Source organism: Amblyomma mixtum, chromosome 4, assembly GCF_055824585.1.
Source record: "Amblyomma mixtum isolate Tamu chromosome 4, ASM5582458v1, whole genome shotgun sequence".
NCBI lineage: Eukaryota > Metazoa > Arthropoda > Arachnida > Ixodida > Ixodidae > Amblyomma > Amblyomma mixtum.
Window position 1 is genome coordinate 160,983,902 of NC_143015.1, and position 15,124 is coordinate 160,999,025.

Genomic DNA, 15,124 nt, shown 5'->3' on the forward strand with positions numbered 1-15,124 from the left:
CGTGCGTTCCACCCCACTGAAGAGCAAGGTGAAGACAACCGCATCGTCTGCTACGGCGTGCGCCATTTTGAAACCACTCATTACGGATCCTAAGGGACTGCGCGCAGCTGGATGTAGAGTTTATTGCAAAAGAAAAAAAAAGGGGGGGGGGGGGGGGGGCATCGTGCGTTAAGAATGCGGAGAAAGCACTGAAATGAGCATTGTGGTTAAAATGGTCATAGACTGACGCTCTCTGACATTTCATGGCCAATACGCAGTTGACGGCTGCATTTATCGGCCGCAGAACAACACGTCGTTGACAGCTGCGTCAAGACGTTTTGGCTGCCGGCTAAATAATGAATTTGACCAGAAAGCAGCGCGTAGTATCGGCGCACAAGAAGATGTGGCATGACAGATAATGAATTCAAATCATGTTCACCGACTAGACAGTTACAGGGTCGTGCCGAGTAGAAAGCTGAGATGTTGACATCATGTATTGGCTATGCCATGTCTTAGTGGTGCTCAGCCAATGTTAAACGGTCAATTCAGCGGTGATGTGAACTGCAGCGAAGGCTGCACTTTTTCGTTTGATTTCACATTACCCGAGATGTACACTGCATTTTAACTAGGAAAAAGGATTGAGATAGCTGGGAGAGGGGTGAGCGAGGGGGGAGGGTGCAGACTTCCGTATATCAAAAAAGAAAAAAAATAGAGAGAACAATTTTTTATTTATTTTCTTTACACAAAAAAGTTTTGTGCGTTTTGTTGTTGAAAAATAAATGGCGAACGGTATAGATGTTATTCTATTACTCATGATTTGAATGTTAACGTTTACGCGAGCAGTATTCATTTCGATACAGGGGGAAACAAGCCGACGGCTGACATATCCCGCCACGGCATGTCCCCGAAGGTCGAAGCACCTGCCCGGACATTTCACCAGTGGGATTAGCGGCCTTCATTACTAAGTTCTGGGAAGTGGCTTTGTTCTGCCTTCAGTCCCCTCCGACAAGGCGGCTGGTGGCGCTACTTGTCAAGCCAACAAAGGGGATGATCCCCTCGCTGGCGTACCTATGTCTCATTGTGGGATGGGTGGCTCCCTTCCACCCCGACGAAATTGCTGGTCACCGCAACCGCAGGTGAATGGCACCGCTTTCGCCGTGGCTGCCGCGCCGGCGATAAGGCAAGACAGGAGCACGACACCTCGACAAGCACTACGTATTGTGCTCGTATGACTACCAACGTGTTGAACGTGCAATTGTATGAAATAAGACCGCCGCTAAACGGGTTAACGTGCAAAGTAGGGGACTTCTTGACGCATCACAGACGAAAAAGCTTTCCAGTTCTACGTCAGAAATTACATTTCGCCCCAAGAGAGCCCGAAAACGGACGTTCGGGAAAATGTGCAAAGGCTATTGGGGAGGGGGAGGGCGGCCTCCCCCCCTTAGGACCGCCACTGCATGCAGCTCGCATGCATGTACGTCTCGCATGTGGCGGATACAAGTTTTATGAAGGTGGAACTAGTCACTGACCCGTAAACGCAGCGGCATGTTCAGAGCAACGCAAGATTGGCAGTAGTTTATCGCTCAACGTTTGGAAGGTTTGCGACAAAACACATGATGAGAAGGATATCTTGATACACAAACTATAAATACAAGCTAAACTGCCTTGGTTTTCACCCAGCAACTCATTTCCTTTTACTTTCGTCGCATTTCACTGAACTTATGTTACATTAGTCTGACCGTGATATCAAGGCTCGGACTGTGTTTCTTATTGGCAAGCTGTAACATTGCAAGCTACAACGATTACATATGTTGGCACGGAAGCGACCAAACAACGAACAGACACGGGGCGTCCATGAAGAACAATGTTGGCGGCGAACGAAAGTGGTCCAGAGCAAGTGCGTCTCTGGATCGTTCGGCGCTTCTCCGAAGTCGCCTCCAGAAGTGCGTTTCCTTTGCATGATCTGTACTGCATGAACACAGCGCGGCCTTGTACTACACAATAATTCATGCTCACATCTGTTCTCAAATCCAAAGCAGAGAATAATAAAGAGGGCAATTTTCTGTCAAGTGGGGTCCGGAAGAAATTTTTTAGACACTTGGGGACATTTTTTTCTCAGGTGACCTTTTTTCCAGGGATGTATGTTCCGGGGACGTTTCTTCCTACACGCCTATTTGATATGCTCAGCATCTTGCTGCGATGAGTTATCTGTCTGAAAAGAAACACCGTCATGCGCAGTCGATCCACGTGGCTCCGAAGGCAGTCGATCATAACAGTACTAATTTAGTACTACCCTGCATTGCCCTGTCAGTATGCAAAGTGCCCGAATTATGCGGAGAAATTACGTGCAGTCTACTCTGCTGACAAAGCCCGTGTAAAACGACAGATTTGATTACGTATCTAGTATGTCAAAGCAACGGCGTTACACAGAACCGTGGGAGAAATCAAATACCTACTCTACCTTCAGAAAATTGAATGCTCTTCCTCACAGCCTCCCCGTACCGATCCCCTGGACCTGTTAGCGCGATATCTCAGGTGGTGGCAGAGAATAGGGAATAACCACTGCTTAACCCTGGTAGAAAGAGGTCGGGCAGATGGTTTTTGATAATCACAAAGTTAACAGGGAAGGAAAAAGCCTCCGGATGTCTGCCAACGTTACGACAAGAGGACCTGTCTTCGTCTAGCCAAAGCGTTCATAATTGGCGAGGTTTAAATACGGTCTGCACTCCGAGCAGGAAAGCCCCGTGACGAATAAGAGGGTTCAATTGGGAAGGGCGATCTTGTCTAGGCATCATGGCTGCTAAAGCCGGTAATCCGCCTGACATGCAAAAGTGTGAAAAGAAAAAGGCCAGCTCAGCACAAAGGAATCTTGGGGTGTGGAGCGCGGAGAGATAGCAAGCATGGGCTTGAAAAGCTGCGCGTTCAGCTGCCACAGGTGCCTTGCATGACTGGCTGCATTGGCCTGGAATACACCGATAAAGGAATTAGGCCGCATGACGGAACCAAATACCGAGAAAAAAAATGAAGGAAGTAAAGAAAACCTGAGAGCGAGTTCGGAGAAAGCATGAAAGGAAGGGGGGGGGGGGGGGGGGAGAAATGACGAAATCAAAGGTTCCTGAGAAATAACAGCGAGATATGCAGGACATAGTCTAAGGATAAATTGATCAAAGGGAGATAATAAACGGTGCAGAAAAGAAAGAATTTCATTGAGAGGGTTGTGCGGGGGACGGATATTGGCGTTGGAACGGCGAGACTGTTTCTAAAACTGAAAAAAAAAATTGACCATCGACACGCCAGTCGGCATCCGAAAGGGACGCACAACTGCGACTGGATTACCGGCGAAAGCATGGCCAGACAGGTGCAGTTGACGCGGATGACCGGCGAAGCTCAGAAACTGAAACTATGCGACCAGGCTGTTTTTTGGCGTAGCGACAAGGGCCCTCGCAATGTCGTCACGCCTGCCGTTAAGGGCATTTAAGAGGTGCACGGGTTACAATGCACCAAGCAATACGCGCGATTTTTGCAGTACCGCTTGCCCTGTTGTGACAGCTCGACTCGCCCCTTCGGCAGCCTCACATGAAATTCCGCTTGTAGGCTTTCCCGCAAAGCGTAGTTCAAAAATTCGAGACAGCGGAGGTCCCACTGAGATAGTTATGAATGCTAAAAGACGAATGCCATGGGTGTAGGCATTAAATTTATAACGTATTACAGGAAAGATAAGGATAGAAAAAAAAAACGCGTTTTCGAGTTGCGATTGTGCTAGGCAGGTCGCCGTCCTTTTTGTTCCCAGCACGCGTGATGTGGAAAAGCCAACTTGTGGAATTTCGCACGAGTTTCAACCCTAACGGCGTGAGAATGCAATATATGTCCACGCGATATAAATGAGGGTGAAGAAAGAACAGGCCTTTTTTTTTCTTTTCTTGGAAGGGATAATTGACGGATAATCTGCCTAGATAATGTCGTTTAACCCCGGTCGAATTTATGAAAGTTGGAGCGGTACACCAACGAACTATTCGGGAATTTCCGAATATTCCTAAATCCACGAATACAAATATCAAACATGTTGGATTCGTATTCTAATATTTGCACACCCGTGGTGATAACCGCTCCAAAATTACGTGCAATAAGTAGCCTAACTGCTTGCAAAAAGAGAGTGGCTTTTATGATCATGCAGTGACGCTATCCGAATACGATAGACGTCTTTATGAGGGCAAAACAAACACAACAGGGATGTACCTTTCCTGGCTGCGGGCAAATGACTGCGTCCAGCGCATACGCTTGTGACCATTCGGAAAAACAAACACAATAGGGATGGGGTCACCCCTACGGGCAAGTGCCTGCGTCGAGCACATAGGCTTGGGACCATGCTATAAATGACTTAAAGGGGTCCTGAAAAGGGCGTTCGAGGTTGCCCATAATACGCTTGCATTATATAGAGTACAGGCCACCGAGAGAGATTTGGACGGGAGATAGCTTCCACAAAACGCATTCTTGCTGAAGGATCTTTAACATCATAGGCATGCGGCAACTTTATTGGGAACCCCTTCAAGCAAAAACATTTGCTGTACTGAGATTTCAACACACCTTAAAGAGCCTCAGTACTTGAAACTGTTACAAAGCCCCCCTTCCACAGCCTCCCTCACAGCCCCCAGCGTAGCTTATCACAACCATCGGAGTAGCCATTGGCATCATGATACAATGCCTCAATAGCAGAAAAACAAGTCAGCATGGTATGAACACAGCACACCATTTATTGGTATCGTAACCGGCGGGTTCTTTACATAATATTAAAATTTCAGCCTCGGCGCCAGTTTCTAGCCTTGCTGTCAGACATGCTGCGATGCGCCTTTGCCACAGCACTGTGTTGCGGGCAGTCGGTGGGCACCTGTGCGGCGAGTGATGAATATTGCCACGAAAATCAAGAGTGTAGCACTTGCCCTTTGACTGCATGAAACGATTAATAAGGAGGTACTTGACGGAATTGATCCAGACTTTGTCAGAACTCTTGTCAGCTTCCCGTTGTCTTGTATCCGCGTTAGTCTGCTAGAAGCTTGTCTGCACCCGCAAGCTCTTCGTGGCGTCTGGCCGTGAAGCATGATGTTGGAGTCATCCCCACTCCAGTTAGGCACTGGTAGAGGCTTCCGTTAATCATGGCTGCTGCCACGGCCACTCGGTGGCTCTCTTGGCTGCCGCAGCGGCGCCCGCGATGGTGGCACTGCTGGAGGGATGGCTCTCAGCTGTCGAGGCCTGGACAGCTGGCGGGCAGAGAAGTTCCTCGACTGGCCGCTCTCCGCTCCTGCAGAATTCTGGCTGAAGTCTTCAGCCGCGCCGTCGTTAAGGTGGCGGTTCCACTCTGACGGTGAGCGGGAACCATTTTTGGTGATATTTGTACGTCGACTGTACCTCGCTCGTTCGCTTCATAAATATGGTTCAGATATCTCCGAAAAGCTACTTTTCTCTGCTTTCAAAAGATGCATTTTGTTTAACGGTAGCTGCAAATTTGTTTCAACTGTAAAAGAAAACGCAAAGATGAAAACTGGCAGTTGAGCTCAACTTGTCTCAGGAAATGCAAAATTGTGAAAAACCTCTTGCACCTAGAGAAATATCTTTCGAGATACTTTGAGATCGGATGCTAATAAACATATTTAAGCATTTAGAAGTACGTGTATAGATTAGTTTATTAGCCACACATGTTTGAAAAGCATAGAAAACAGAACAATGTAATCTGCAATAACTTTTGGGATATGCATTGCATTGCGGCGCCTTTTTGTACAGTTTGAGATCGTCTAATCGCCCTTCCATTCTGAAAATTTCATCCGTGTGCCTTGTTTAGTTTAAAAGTTATTCCTGATCAAAATTAGCGTTTTTTCGAAATAGTTAAAAACGGAATGCAAAATTGTTCAGGTAACCAGCGCGTGGCAGTTTTGAGATTTTGCGTGAAGAAACTTAATACTTCGCTCTACGCGGCTAAGCATCGCCTTTACTCTACGGCTTTTGGGGAATGCGCAATGTCTAGTTGATTTTAGCTACCTTTTTTGTTCTCCTCATGAAGGACACAAGCTCTTGAAACGTTCCGCGGCTTCTTTTTTTCTGGCAAATATACTCTTAAAATGTCGGTCTCTCATTCCTTGAATCAAATTGTAACAATTGCCAAGAACAAAGTCCACAGAATACAAACAATAATAGCAATAACGCAGCGACATGCGATATATGTAGATAAATTTAGTAAGTAGCGCCATCTACACACATGCACGTGTACTAAATAATCACAGTTCAAAAAAATAACGAGTGTGGCGCTGCTAAACATTTACAATCAGGAGGTGTTCACGAGAGGGAACGATACCTCTACGATGTTTGCACGTTTCCCTCGATTTTGCCCTATGTAGTGTGTGTCGAACTTCCAAGCAGATTTCCGCCATATTGCTTTGCTGGATTGTTTTGTAGCGTAAAGCTAGTAAAGCCACACTACGCGGGTCAGAGCCGAGTTTTGCGCGAGTGTGCGCCGCCTGTTATGCGCAGCGCGAGAACCGCGTGACGTCACGAGAGGCGCAGGTCCGCCGGTGCGAGCTCCTCGCTGCCGGCGCCGCCGGCGTGCGCTCCTCTCCGACGCGTGACCTCGTGTTTACGACAGTTGCGCCGCGCGCTACTGCGCATGCGCGAGGAGGGTGCGCGGAGAAATGACGGTCGCGCTCAACATGTAAGCTCTGGTAAGCTAAGGAGAGTCGAGCCGCTGCCAAACGGCGCAGAAGACTGGAAAATGTAAATTCTTCCGATCCCGAGGGTCGCCTGGCAGTTTGCCGTCGAGCAGCCAAGGCGAAACGTGCGGCCGAAACACCGGATCACTTGACGCTACGTATATCCAGGCATAGCAGAGCTAAGCCACTGCCTATTTTTTTCACCTGACGCTACGAAACGCATTCTGGGCGTCGTATTATTTTTCGAGGACAGCTTTGGCATTGCTAAAGCGACAGGAAAGGGAAGAGACAGGCTTTCGCTTCGTGCTGCCGGTTGTTCGTTGTTCCGGCTCCGGCTAGCGCTGTGCAGGGGAAGTTGGAGAACGCTCGATTCGACTGCACTCAATGCACCAGTTCGGCAAAGTTCTGCGGCAGCGGCGGTGCGGCGGGTGTGTACCGCTAGTTCCGGCACTTTGAGCGCAGTTTGGCACTGTCTGCTTCCAAAACGGATGGTCGAGTGCAGGCCTGGTCGTCGCTAGCCTTTGCGATGCCAATGAATTGGAGCCAGCTGTTTACAGCCTACATCAGCGGCAGCCAACCTCTCGTATCTCATGAAGAAATGTGCAAACCGCACATCACAATAACATGTTGCCATGAACCAGCCTCGATCCGTTTCTTTGTAGAACTCGAGCAGCGTTCTAGCTTGTCGACGAGTGAAAGTTACTTGAGTCTCCGCCGTTTATCACAACCCGCAAACCATCATCTGCTTCCATGGCGGCTGCAGCTGCACTATTTCAGCACTAACCATGGAGCAGGTGCAGTTTTCCTGAACTAGACTCGCACTTCTTTCAAACGAATGCCGTGGTTCAGAGGGCGCCATGTTCCACCGCTGAAATGAATCCATGTGGTATATAAGTCGGGTACAACTCAAGAACGAAGCAGCACATGTCCATCAAAGGAGACCGCCCAGCCAAGCGCGTCGACCGAACAGTTTTCTGTTCGGTCACCACAGGTGCGCCGCGACAGCAGTGGAGACTGAAGCTGCCACGACCGTCTGTTGCCGAATATGACCCCACCTGTAGCATTCAGCGCTTTTGCGAAAAAGGCGCTCTCGCGCGGATCTATGCGAAAGGTGAGCAGCCCAGCCCTCTCCCCCCCCCCCCCCCCTTCCCCCTTTAGCGGCCAGTGCAGCTGAGACAATTAACGGGGGCACCACACCTACTAGTACCTTCGCCTTTCTCCCTGTCTTTTCCCCTGCTCCTGCTCAGGTGCTCCTAGAGACGATGGCGAATGCCGGGGCAGCAAAATCTCTTCCTTTCTTTTTGCGTTATTATTCTTTTAGCCTTATCCCGAACAAAGGACATCCACCGTCGGCGACACGGGGACAAAGCGCCGACTCCTTCGTTCTCTTTCGCAGACTTGGCTGCATGCACAGCCACACAAATCGACGTGATTGGCTGGAGAGCTCCGTCTGAGTTGCGTGTGCCGCTTCGTTCTTTTGTTGTAACCGACTATAGTGCTGAGAAGTCCCCTTTTCGGGAACTGGCACAAAGGACCGCCCCCCTCCCCTTGCTGCGCGCCCCTCCTGCAGGCGGGGTAGACTAGCGCCGCAGGAAAAGGAATTCTCGGAAAATGATTACAAGCACGTTATAAGCGGTGTTTACATGACGGATCGTGGTGGAGCAGCGCAAAGGACGGGACACAAGAAACAAGGAAGGACGTACACAGGCGCTGTGTACGTCCTTCCTTGTTTCTTGTGTCCCGTCCTTTGCGCTGCTCCACCACGATGCAACAGCACCAACTGGCCCAGCATCTTGCTCTTCTGAATTACATGACGGGTTGAGTGGAGGATTTGAGCTGAAAACCGGTTACTGGGTTCATGTAAATGAGTCGGGTCCGGGAGTCGAGGGAGCGAGTCCAGTCAACTCCGCTGCAGGGGGTGGGTTGACTCACTCGACCCCAACAGCAGACAGCACGTAAACCGGTCTGAGTAGGGGTTAGTGGAAGGAGGGGTGATAAATGCGAACCTGTCATTCGCTTGCGCCGTAGCGCCTGCGAGGCAGCCGTGCATGCCGCAATCTTCCCGGCTGCCACTGCCCTTTCCCGCTGCGCCGTTCGACGCTTGGTGCCGCTGCTGTTGAACCGGTCGCGACTCGCTAAAATCGAGTTCATGTATATCGAAACATGCAGTCAAGTTGGGCTGACCTTGGTCAACTCGATCTCCTGGCTCGACCCGCCGAAGTCGGGTTCATGTAAACGAGGCTATAGTTTCCTGACAATAGACGGTGTGAAAATAGCAGCTGTTCCTACAGTTTCCAGGTACGCGCGCGTGGACACGCACGCATACACACACACATACGCGGGCGCACTTTTTCAATCTTTGACCCAACCAAATCGAGGCAAATCGACGCAAGGTTAGAAAGATATACATTTCAACACGCGATGGAAAATTCTGGAGGGAATAAGCAACCTAATGATGCAAACTGGATACAAGAAAGACGTACGTCTAAAATGAATAAGAGCACGCAGTTGAGGGTCCAAACGAGAGAGGGGAGGGGGTCGCCCTAAGTGCCTACAGAACTATCGCTTTGTAGCCGACCCCTTTTTTTTGGCAGCATTCCTGCACACCTCCCCCCCCCCCCCCCCCCGTTCTTCTTCGTACAATGTCTATAAAAAAGTCTCGAGTCCGCCTCGTGAATGGTATGCATCTGTATATTGTGTTGTGTGTTGTGTTGTGTTGGGTTTTATGGCACATAGGCAGCTAAGGCCATCATGCGCCAAGCTCAGGGTATATAATGAGTTTTCTGTAGAATTTTCAAAAATGTTAAAAATCATCGCTGGTGTAGATGGCCTAATAATACTGTATTACCTAGTAATAAGGGAAGAAACGAAATTTAGACATGGCTAATGTTAAAAGTATTAAGAAGGTCAGGTAGTCTCAGCGCCTATCCTTGCCTGGGCAAGGATCCCGAGGCTCCCAACCAGACAAATAAAAACCTCAGCCTTCTTCTCATGAATGAGAAAGTAGCTGAGGTGTATCACCTAATAAAGTGAACTAGCGGATCGAAATTTACAGTTTTTCAAGCACGTCTGCTTCTTTTAAAAAGCTAAAAAGAGAAGGTATGTTAACAATGGCATTATCATCTAAAAGCAGTGCTGGGTGAAAAGGAATGCATTCGTTATAAAATTCGGTGAAGTATTTTTTTCTTAGTTTTTCCAGTTTCGCACAAGAGAATAAAATGTGGTTAACGGTAAGTTCATCTCCGCATTCTTCGCAAACAGGTTTGTTTTGTTTTGTTAGCAGGAAGTTATGTGTAAGGTGAGTGTGGCCTATTCGGAGACGGCAGAGAATCCCTTCCTTGAAGCGTTCCTGGTGGTCACACGACCTCCATTCCCCTAAAACCGGCTTTACTAAGTGTAGCTTATTATTGACTTCACTGTTCCAAGCCGACTGCCATTTCTTCCTTAATTTCCGTTGTACTAATTTTATGCAATCGTTAAAAGGTATGTTTACTTTTTTCGTTTCCATCCTACGAGCTTGAGCAGCGCACAAGTCTGCTTTCTCGTTCTCTTTTATTCCGATATGACTCGGGACCCAGCAGAGTTTTATATTTTGTCTTTTAGCTGCGGCTGTTACTATGCTGTGTATAATGTCACCAAGAATAGGAGTGGTAGCGTTTCTAGCGTGGAGAGCTGTAAGCACACTTAAGGAATCTGTGTAGATTATACTGTTTGTGAGGTGCTCCTTTAATATTTTGTCTATGGCCAGCCAGACTGCGTAACATTCTGCAGTGAAGATGGATGCGCAATTTGGAAGTCTTACTGTTTTCTCCGAATTACCTCGCACCACTGCACTTCCTACGTAAACATCTGTTTTTGAGCCATCTGTATAAAAATCTGTGAACTTACTGTATTTTTGCTCGAGTGCAAGAAATTCTTGTAGTATATGTTGTCGTGGAGTTTGTTTTTTATGAAATTGAGTAAGGGTGAAATCACAGATTTTAGGTAAATTGTACCATGGAGGCAGTGGGTCTTGTCTTCGAGCAATGTCGGGTAATGCATCTTGTAGGCCGAGGTTTTGGCACATCTCTTCAAAACTGCATCTGTATACTGCATTTTTGTGAGCCTTGGCAAAATTCCGTCGAAGTTGATCGGAATTGGTTGCAAGGTGCCGCCGCATGTACGACGAATATTTGCTTCTGAGGAAAACACATTCCGACACCCTGCGGTGCTAACCCTCTCAATAGCAATTTCACGTCTCTTGCGCAATGTCGATTCATCTCAAGGGTAAACAGAAATTGACAATAGCCCACTTCTCTCTGCCTTTTTAACCATAGTTTATAAGGTTTGACAGGCACACGCTGAGCGTTGACTAAATTGTATAGCTGTCTTTGTTATAGTTTTCTTATCATAGATGCAATATCATTTGATAAAAAAATATATTTTTTTCAGCGCTGTAGTTAGCAGGTTACACTCTAGACCAGGAGTGTTCCGACTACTACTAATATTACTATGCATCAACAGTGACGAAGTGATTGAACGCGCAAAAGACGAGGGCAGAAGGAAGGACACAAGAAAGGCACCGATTTCAACTATAAGGTTCATTGAAAAAAAAAAACGATAGAAATATATACATAGGACATAAACATAATTAATTTTCTTTATTTCACACCTTCCTTATTTTTGGCGTCCGCTTCCTCTTTTCGCTTACTTACTAATTTGCTGTGTGCAATTATGTCGACAGTTATCACTAACTCTCCCAAGTTTCCACTGTGTCGACGTTGTGCCTTTTGCGATGCGGGCTGGGCAGCATTATTTTTTTCTTTTTCTTTGCTCCCACTAATATATGTCACGACATTGAAAACAGGAAAGTCTGTAGTCGCGTAAAACTCAAGAACGAAACGGCACATTCCCTCAAAGGAGGCCCTCCAGATAGTAATATCGACGGTACAGCTTTCTGCGGCTATTTAGCCAAGGCTAAACAAGAGAGAGAAGGAAACGGTCCTCTGTTCCCGTGCTGGCATCCTTATCCCGAACAAGAATCACCTCACCTCTGACGCCGTTTGGACAAAGACGGTACCCTCTTTGCCCCGGCTCGCCCCACTCTCTTTGGCTTTGGCAAGGGACAGGCAGAGAAAGAAGCATGCGGAACCACCCCAGCCAACACCTCCCCCCCACGCACGACGAGGACTAGCAGCCGGGCTTGCTATGGTTCGTTTGTAATCCTCTGAACGCAGGCGCAGCAACAAAAGAACCCTCACGCAGCACAGGTGCACGGGTCAAGAAAGGACCGGACACGTATCTCAACATCTCAACCAAAACCAGTCTCGGGTTGCTGGGGGCAAGACGGGTAGACACTTTCTCAGTGATGGATCAGTGTCGTAGCCTGGTGGCAGAATATGAACTACTCGCAAGATGGCGGCAGTGGAACCGCAGTTCAATAACCTCGAGGATCTTCATTCGTACGGCGTCGCTAAGCCCATCAATGCGGCATTCGTTCCGCAGGAGGCCGAATAACCTGTCCACCTGCTGTTTGAATGCAATTTCCAACCTGGCGCCCCTTTCCTTGAACAGGTTGCAGATATTATCTATTTGGTACGCACCAGGTTCATTGATGAATGCGACGAACTCCGCAGGCACAGTTTGGTGCCTGTCCGGCAGCATGGCTCCGTCGAATCGATTCCCGACGGGTGGCGGCACAGCGACTGGACCGAAGCGTGGACGGAGAGGTCGAGGACGCTGGAGTGTACGCATGCCTTGACAGCTCCTTGCAGCCGACTTGGGGCAGGGTGCCATCTTCGAATATCGTAGCGTACGGGCGGGAACACCCTGACTCAATCTGGACAAGCCGCACGTACTGATGCGCGAACAGCAGGAAGGAGCAAAAGACGCGACCTGCAAGCGAGTGTTCTATGCCTTCTCCCACCAGGGCGGGAATGCTATGACCCCATTGGGCAAGGCTGCTGCATGCGTTGTCATTGGCTCCCTTCGTCCAAGCTTCGTCCCCCTTCTCTCTGCCAACCAGCGACAACTCATTCTCCGCCCCATATCACGTGACTGATAGGGTGGGAGCCGCGATCTACTCGTGACCTAGATTGTGACTAACAGGGCGGCGACTACCAGTTAAAGTAGGTCACCCTAGCCCTAGTACTGTGGCAGTACCACAATCACGTGACTGATACTGTACGACGTGACTGATACGTGACTGATGCGATAGACGTCTTTATGAGGGGTAAAGAAACACAATAGGGACGTGCCCCTCCTGGCTTCGGTCAATTGACTGCGTCCAGCACATACGCTAGTGACCATGCCTGCATGCTACAGTTGTTTTAAAGGGTCGCTGAAAAGGGTTTTTGAGGTTGCCTTATAATACGCTTGCATTATGTAGAGTACAGGCCACCACCTAACGTTCATGCCGCGTACTGGACCTCAAAAGCGAACCGATCATTTACAATATAAGCCGCCGCGGTGGCTCAGTGGTTATGGTGCTCGGCTGCTGACCCGAAAGTCGCGGGTTCGATCCCGGCCGCGGCGGTTGAATTTCTTTGGAGGAGAAATTCTGGAGGCCCGTGTACTGTGTGATGTCAGTGCACGTTAAAGAACCCCAGGTGGTCGAAATTTCCGGAGCCCTCCACTACTTCGTCTCTCATAGCCTTAGTCGCTTTGGGACGTTAGTCCCCATAAACCAACCAACCATTTACAATATAATTTTAAGAATTCGCGCCTCGCATGACACGATGGATCAGGAGTTACTTGACTGAGTTAATCCAAGCTTTTTGAGAAGTCTTGTCAGCTTCCGGTTGTCTTCTATCCACGTTAGTCAAGCTGGTCTCCATCCACAAGCTCTTCGTGGCGTCTGGCCGTGAAGCATGATGTTAGATTAATCCCCACTCCAATAGGGCACCGGTAGAGGCTTCCGTTAATCACGGCTGCTGCCGCGACTCCTCGGTGGCTCCCTTGGCTGCCGCAGCGGCGCCCGCGCTGGTGGCACTGCCGGAGGGATGGCTCTCAGCGGTCGAGGCCTGGACAGGTGGCGGGCAGAGAAGCTCCTCGACTGGCCACTCTCCGCTCCTGCAGAATTCTGGCCGAAGTCTTCAGCCGCGCCGTCGTTAAGCTTCCATCCCATGGCCCGCAGTTCAACAACCTCGAGGATCTTCATTCGCATGACGTCGCTAAGCCCACCGTTGCGGCACTCGTTGCGCAGGAGGCCGAATAACCTCTCCACCTGCTGTTTGAAGGCATTTTCCAAACTGGCGCCCCTTTCCTTGAACAGGTTGCAGATGTTGTCAATTTGGTACGCACCAGGTTCATCGACGAAGGCGCCGAACTCCGCAGGCACAGCTTGATGCCTGTCCGGCAGCATGGATCCGTCGAATCGATTCCCGAGGGGTGATTGCACAGCGACTGAACCGAAGCGCGGACGGAGAGGTCGAGGACGCTGGAGCGTACGCATACCTTGACTGCTCCTGTCAGCCGTCTCGGGGCAGAGTGCCATCTTCAAATATCGAAGCGTACGGGCTGAGAACACCGTGACACAATCTGGACGTGCTGCTACACGAATAGCACGAACAAGCGAAATGCATGCCCGACTTTTAAGCACGCGTTCTACGCCTTCTGCCACCAGGGCGGGAGTGCTATGACCCCATTGGCCAAGGCTGCTGCATGGTTTGTCATTGGCTCTCTTCGTCCAAGCCCCCCTTCACCCTGCCAATCAGCGGCAACTCAGTCCCCGCCCAAAATCACGTGACTCATACGGCGGAGGCCGCGATCTTATCGTGACCTAGATTATGAGTAGCAAAGCAGCGACCCCGCAGTCAAAGTAGGTCACCCTAGTGCCGTGACGGTGGTGAGATAAAGCGCGTACGTTTCTTGGTAGGAGCCGTGATCTCATAGTGGCCTAGATTGTGACCTAACAAAGCAGCGACCCCGCAGTCAAAGTAGGTCACCCTAGTGCCCTGGCGGTGGTGAGATAAAGCGCGTACGTTTCTTGGTAGGAGCCGTGATCTCATAGTGACCTAGATTGTGACTAACAAAGCAGCGACCCCGCAGTCAAAGTAGGTCACCCTATAGTGCCGTGGCGGTGGTCAGATAAAGCGCCTACATTTCTTGGTAGGAGCCGTGATCTCATAGTGACCTAGATTGTGACTAACAAAGCAGCGACCCCGCAGTCAAAGTAGGTCACCGTAGTGCCGTGGCGGTGGTCAGATAAAGCGCCTACGTTTCTTGGTAGGAGCCGTGATCTCATAGTGACCTATATTGTGAGTAACAAAGCAGCGACCCCGCAGTCAAAGTAGGTCACCCTAGTGCAGTGGCGGTGGTCAGATAAAGCGCCTACGTTTCTTGGTAGGAGCCGTGATCTCATAGTGACCTAGATTGTGACCTAACAAAGCAGCGACCCAGCAGTCAAAGTAGGTCACCCTAGTGCCGTGGCGGTGGTGAGATAAAGCGCGTACGTTTCTTGGTAGGAGCCG